We start from the raw sequence: 7,750 nt of genomic DNA, 5'->3' as shown, positions 1-7,750 counted from the left end.
ATCGAGTCTAGACTGCATGGTGTGGTAGAACAAAGTTTTGAAAAATGTTTCCCTTACTTTACATCCTCTATCCCAATCTATGTGAAACTCTTTTCTTTTTACTCTAGGACCAAAAAGAAGTATGTTAAACTTTTTTATAATTAGAAACAATTCAATTTAAACTTTTCCTTTTAACTTAATACATAATTAAAACCATATAAATATCTAAATTTTGTTTTACACCACAAATTTCAAAAAGTTGGCACATAAATTAGGAAGGAGTAAATTTGCTAATTCTTTGAACTCCCAAATGACTTTTTATAAGCAATTCGTACGTAGGGATGACAGGTTTGAGGTTTGAGGAATTGACTCTTGTGCACGAAGAGAGGTTAGACTTTGAGCTGTAATACTTTGAGTTCCTTCTTTATCGCATTATGTTTAATAATTGACCTTTTCTCATTTGTTCTTGCACGAATGGAATACTGGGAAAAAAAGGTAAGTTTAGACTTGAATAGTAATCTAATATTTTTGTTGATAGATTTCTTGAAATGGCCTTTTCTCGAACTCATAACCTTAGGAGTGTTTACCTCCCGAACAACTCTCTCTGGTATTAGTTTGAAAGTGTGGTTGTTGCGAACAAAAAACAATAGTTTGAAGTGTGGTACTAAAATTAGTTCTTTTTTCTTAATATTCTTTACTAATGCAGCTGAATTCAGAACTGTGATGGCATATACAGATGCACATTTCCATGATGTTGCCTTGAGGATATGAATTCTGATGCACTTTATGTCATGCAAAGGAAGTTAAAATGAAGGAAGCAATAGAACAATTTAACAATTGATGAAGCTAAAGAAACACTCTTTTGACATATCAAACACCATACAGCCTAAGGGCAAACATCAGAACACAGTACAAAAGTTGGCAGGAACTAAACAGAAGGAATAGAACATATCAAAAGTGACGCTGAAACAGGTTTGACAAGTCCTCCATTGTTAGTTTTCCTAAGGCCTCTGAAGAACCACCGACTGTCCTGCAATCAGAGGAAGAACAAACAGTTAGGGGGAAGAGAAAGAGCGGAGGATGGGAAGGTGGGAGCAAAGAAGTTATCTAATAAAAAGATTGATTATAACAATTTGCAAGGAAAATCATCAAAATGCTTTAACTATGTGATGACTGTAAGGAAAAGACACTTGCCCTTCAAAAAGAAATTTCTTCTTTTCTTGCAACTCTATGACGTTCTCTTCAATTGTATTCTCTATCACAAATCTCACAATCCTACAAAATAGAAGAAAATAATAAGCTCCATTCAATGGCCTCGAAAGTACAAGAAAGGCAAAACACACCAGACAGGTTTATATTGCCCTATTCGATGGATTCTATCTTGGGCTTGCTGCTCCACCGCAGGATTCCACCAAGGATCCATTAAGAAAACCTAGAAAGTTTCAAGAGATGAGCCATCTAACATTGAAATGTGCTGTGTGCTTATTCAACAGATAAATACGAGTCATAATAGTATCTTGAGCTGGTTCTTTGAGTGTGCAGAGAAGTGGAGTTAGGTATATCAAATGAACCATATAAGAGGAAATATATTAGGAGGGCAACACTAGATCCTTACATTTGATGCAACTGTAAGATTGAGAGCAACAGCTCCAGCTTTTAAACTCATAAGTAATATCCTGCAATCTGAATCCTCAGTGAATTTGTTTACTGCAGCATCTCTAGCGGCAATAGACATCGATCCAACTAATTGAACACAATTGATGCCCGACAGCTGAATACACATAATACAAGCTTTTTATTTATTAGTCTGAAAAGAGGAATGGAAAGTAGGTAGGAGAAAGTATATCTTACATTAAGAGAATACTGTATCAGATCTAAAAACGAAGTGAACTGGCTAAAAACTATTCCTTTTGCAGAACCGTCCCTTTCAACCATGAACCTAATTTCTTCCCTCTACATTCAATAAAATTAAAAGTGAGCATCAAGAATGTATTTAGCAATATTATTCACAAGTAGAAGAATCAAAGAGTTAAGGGCAACGTCAATCAAATTAACAAGACTGAGATTCTTCAATACTCGTTCCACTGACTGGGACACAACTAGTTTTAAAAGCAGTTTGACGTTCTTCCACATAATGAAGATGCAAGATCATGAGCTCACACCCGTTGGGTTAGAAATTATCTTAGTATATGATGATGTGACATGACATCGCTTGCTCTCTTTGTAAAAGGGAAAGAAATCCGTAAGGCAAAGAAGAAAAGCAAACAGAGGAGAATATGATGATAGTGTAGAATGCAATTGCATACCAAAGCATCTATTTTAGTGCTCGTTTGAAATTTATCAAGCTGAATTCTGTTCAATATACTTGAGGACCTAAACTCTTTGACAGTAGGTTTAGAATTAGAATCCCCCTTATCATTATTTGCAGTGAAGTCAAATTTGAGGGGTTTGGTACATGAAGGGCATGCTATTTTCTCCACACTTTCAGCTATGTCTATCAAACATGCCTTGCAAAACACGTGCCTGCAGGAAGTAACCTGCAACAATCAAAAAGAGATGCACAGTTCAAAGAAGACTGTCTAATTTAGAAGTACTTGAAGGTGCTTGAATGGCTAACATAAAAATAATTTAATAAATGCAAAAAGGAGAGAGCTATCAAATTGACAATGAGCAATTGAAAGGTGCATGAAGTTTCTGAATTTGTTTCTTTCCTTTTCTTCTCTCTTTTCTTATTTCTTGGTTTGGGAGGAGGGAGTGGGTAGAGGTGCGCAAACTCACTACTGGATCTTCCACTGCATCATGACATAGGTCACATAATTTTTCAACATCTTCAGCCTCTTTATTTCCACTAGCCAATTCTTTTCTAGAGTACATTACAAGGTAACGATGATCAGCTGCCTGCCGATTAAAGAAAGACATTATATTAGTCAGACATTTTCTGCAATCAAATTTGGCTGATGACCCATAGTTCAGATGAAGCAAAAGAAAGGCCAGTATTTGTATTTGCGCTCATATAATAGGAGGACAAGAAAACTAGAGGCAGACACTTCAAAATTAAGTTGTAAGAGGAGTAGGAATGTAGGTACCTGCCGTAGGCGCGTGATCATAGCAAAAATGTGACCATAGTTATTCATCAGAGTTCCATCCTCTACATATCTGCACCAAAATACAAAATGTGATACGGTTATAAATAAAAATGTCCTTGATCCCTTACTTTTTGGCAGGTATGGCACAAATGATTAAGAATTTTATGGGAAGAAAAAGATGTATAAGATTTAAGTTAAAAACCAAGATACTAACCCAATCTGTTCAATAACTACTTAAGAACAAGCAATTATAGGAAACAGATTTAATGCATTTAATCCATGGATAAGCAAGAGAACGGGATACACAGCAAAAAAAAATAATTATAGAGCCAGCAAATTGGTGCAGCTGGAGCCAAGAAAGTGGACTTGCAAGGAATAAGAGCTCAAGTTTGAAAAATACCTCTCGAGCAGTTCTCGACTTCTATTGTGCAATGACTTGTAGTAGTTGAATTCATCCACATCCAAAGAATCTTTTCTTATTATAACCTGAACCCAAAAATAGTAACCAATAATAGAAGATTCTTATCGAAATTGAAGCACACGACACTACTGCAAGACAGAACTTACAGTCTTTGTGGGAAGTGAAAGATCAGCAACTCTTTCCTTTTTGGTACGTCTTAGCATTATGCTTTTCAGAATTTTGTGCTTCAACAAAACCATAGCATCTCCACCTTCATTCTCGTGTCCCATAATCCTTAATGGTTTTTTAATATACTAGAAAAAAGAAAAAAGAAGATGTTTCAACTTTACTTTGTCAGCAAAAAGATGAACCTCATTAATTGTTAACTTACTTTATTCCACCAGAGGAAGTGGCGTGCACGTCGGCAAGTCTGGGGATGGCACTGTGGGCATTTATCAGAGGAGCTGTAGAATTCATCAAAGAGCACAAGATATTTCATAAGTAACATTGCTTGAGAAGCAAAAGTATAACAGTATAAAGTAAAATAGATTTTGAGCCATTGTGTCTTTCATGCTAAGGGATAGGAACAAGGATTTAAAAAAAGAATATTTGTGTCTACCTTAAATCAAGTCCGCTGCAATTACAATTTTGGCAAAAGTAATAAGCATAAGGAGTAACTTGTAAGAAACGGACCTGTATAGAAGTAAATAATGTAATTAACCTCAGAACTATTAAAAGTAAAGAAAATGTAGTGAAACCAGCAAAAATTAACTTACAAGTACGTGCAATTCTCCAATGTGGTTTTGCAGGGGTGTACCAGTTAAGGCCCACTTATAAAAAGATTCTAAAGCAAGAACCGCTTTTGTGGTGGTGGTGCTTATAGATTTGACATGATGAGCCTATGCCACAGAAGCTCAATCAGTTAAGAAAATTGCAGATGAAATTTAGTAGTTCACATGACACTACAAGCAGCATTGTTCACCATGAAGATAGAAAATAGATGAAATGCAAAGCAAAGAACTTTAGGACATTTTGCTGAGTTTTAATAGCTGAAACATCATGGACATATTTACACCTACACTATTCAGCAGTTAACTGTATAGGTTTCTTCGAAATCACCACAAGATTCTTCACATTCTAATAAACATCATAGCTGTTATGACACTATCCAGCAGTTAACGGCATAGGTTTTTTCATACCAATCTCCACATTTACGACTCTAACAACATGACTTGAAAAACTGGCATTTATAAGAAAAAGGTTGTATAAACAGCAAATAAACCAAGAACGCTTTCAAACCTCCGATACTACAAAATAGAGAAAACAACAACATAATGCATGAATCTGTGAATGCATGACTTGCCTCATCCAAAATGATACGATCCCACTTCACTGAATGCAGAATTGACTTCCTTCTGGACACATCTTCACCAACACTGACCGAATTATCAATAGAACCATCGTCACACAATTTTGAGTTGTTGCTCTTCTGCTTTGACATGATGAGACTATAGTCAGCCAGGATAGTGGAGTACGTAGTAATGACAAAATCATACTCCTCCAGGTTGGATGTAAATTTTCCCCTGTTTGTGCCATGATAAAGAAGAGTTTTGTTGCTTTCTTTAGTTGTGCAACGTTCAATCTCTCGAAGCCATTGAGATGCTCCATTCACAGGACATACAACAAGAGTTCCTTTTACTGTTGGGAGTTCCTGGGAAGTACCAGGTGAAGACAACAATATACTGGAACCATTAGTTGCTTTCTTTAAATCGCGTTGAGCAAGCACAAGTGCTATGGCTTGAAGCGTCTTCCCCATTCCCATTTCATCAGCAAGAATACCCCCCTTGCATGTAGATTCTTCTTGCTTTATTGACCAAGCCAACCACTCCTTTTGGTACCTCAAAAGCGGCAAGATCAAATCCGATGGTGGCTCAGCAGTTTCAGCAAGTGAGATGTTATCAGAATTATCTGAATAATTCTTAAGAATGACTTCATCCATTTCTTCTTCCACTGTCTCCCATTTCAAAACTGATCCCCTTTGCTTTTGTACTTTCTCACGATTGTCTTTCCAGAATTTGACACGGCGTCTTTGATCCGCATCCGTACCTTCACCCCTTTCGTCTTCAGTAAAACAAGAACAATTATCAATTTAACTAGAAAATTACACACGCTATTCATAGCATTTAACATTTCAATATAAGAAATTTGATAGCAATAGGAGACAATCAAAGATAACAGTCACCATTAGGGCATTCCAATTTACACATTTCAAAATCATCCAATTTTACACCAGAAAATCAACATCTTCAGAAGAATAAAACAAAGACGAAGACGAAGATGAAGAACCTGGAATTCGAAGATCCATTTTCCGAGAAAGCAGAGAGAAATTAAGAAGCTGAGTTGAAAATTGAAAAATTGAGCGGGAAGGACTATTTATAGAGAGCACAATTGAAATTAATCTAACTGATTAACAAATTATAACCGCCATAAACTAATTTGATGACGTGTCAAAAGTTGCTGACATGTCAAATGAGCTGGATAATGAATGGTTTGATTTGTTTTTTTGTTTTTTTTTTTTAAGAGTTTGATATCGTTGTTAAAAAAATTATTGTTGACTTTTGACAAATTGATAACGGGGTTTTTGGAATAGGTATATTTTTTTATTTTATTTTTAATCCTTATTGATGGAAGTTAATTTGCTTTACGATTTAACTAAAAAGTATGGCCACGTGGGTGCAATATATTGTGTTGGACACTATAATTTTTCTAAAATTCATTTTTAATTCATAAACACTTTTTATATATTTTGTATAAGGTTAATACATTACTTAATTACCGTAAGTGAATAATATTTGTATAAACACGGCTGTAAAAGAAATCCTTTGGGCTATGCAGGTATCAACTGAAAATATTGCTACATGGTACAATATGTTGTGTTGACAGTATATATATTTTTTTAAAGTATTATAATAATACAAATGACTTATTTCATCAAATAATTATACAATTGAAAATGGTTAAGACAATTTTTCAATTACATATTTATCATCTAAATTGTAGCGAGAGATTTTTTATTAATTATTAAATCATAATTTTTAAATTTAACCTACGTCGTGTGTTTCCTATTCAATCAACAACTTATAAGAGAAAATAGAAAAAAATGAAATGAAGACGAGCCGAATCTTAGAAAAAAGAGATATCACCAATGGTGCATTGAATCCGGCAACAAAGAAAAAGTAAAGTTGCAAATGAACGAATTAAGTAGTTCAAAAGTTGATTAAGACATCGACAAAATGATTTTTAGTTCTAACTGGACTAGTTATATTATGAGTTAATTTAGTAATCTCAATTACCACACAACTACACAAAATAATAATGATCTATTGATAAATCTTGGTAATAAACTGCCATTTTCATAGCAACAAAGAAAAAATCACAAAACCTTTTCCAAATTTAATATTTTACGCAGAGATTAATGGTTAGATTTGAATCTTTGAAGGCAACCATCCTATAAATTGATAGGAGGAAACCACAACATGAAAAATAGCCAATTATTTTTCACTGTTAATTATTTTTTTGACATTTTTCTTTTATTTTATCTAATAAAGCCAATTAATATTTGAGTTTTGACTTATTTTATTTATTGCAATCAACAAAAATAAATAGACGTGACTATCAGATAATATTCTATATCACATATCACATTTTGCATTGGCTTGATGTAAACATCCGATGCGAATAAGTTTTTTCCTCTATATTAACCTCCTTTGATATGTGCTCCATCGATGATCCCTCCATTTGTTTTAGCTATGATCTTCAGTCCGTGTACGTATAGTTAATTTACAAACGCATTAATTTTTATCCTAATAAATAATAATCTCCAAGAACTTATATCAGTTATAGTTTACTGAAGTGAATTTTGTATCATTTACCAAAATCCTTTCTACATTTCATGTATTAAAAGCTCAAAATCGTGTCACTAGAAAAAATATTTTCTTTTTTCAAATGAAGGAATATTGATTGTATTGAAGTGTTAAGGGAATACATGGGAGATATATATAGGAGATATAGGAAGGAGTACTAATCCTAATAGGACTAGGATTAAGGAGTACTAATTCTAATAGGACTAGGATTAGTACACAGTAAATACTAATATTATTTTATACTATTTATTTAATACTATCTGTTATTATCCCCCCTCAAGCTGAGCTGAGCGGAAGCGAACGGAAGCTTGGAACTGAGGTAATCGTGCTGTCGGCTCGGGAGAGGCTTGGTGAGAATATCA

The 7,750-nt window shown here is 34.2% G+C and overlaps 1 pseudogene; it reads right to left on the bottom strand.

Annotated features, from left to right (window-relative positions):
* Positions 1 to 907: 907 nt before the first annotated feature.
* Positions 908 to 5,830, bottom strand: LOC107025226 (annotated as a pseudogene).
* Positions 5,831 to 7,750: the final 1,920 nt, after the last annotated feature.

Source organism: Solanum pennellii, chromosome 7 (genome assembly GCF_001406875.1).
Source record: "Solanum pennellii chromosome 7, SPENNV200".
In the NCBI taxonomy this organism is placed as follows: Eukaryota; Viridiplantae; Streptophyta; class Magnoliopsida; order Solanales; family Solanaceae; genus Solanum; species Solanum pennellii.
Note: the sequence above shows the minus strand (reverse complement) of the source record. Positions and strands in the feature narration are given on the sequence as shown.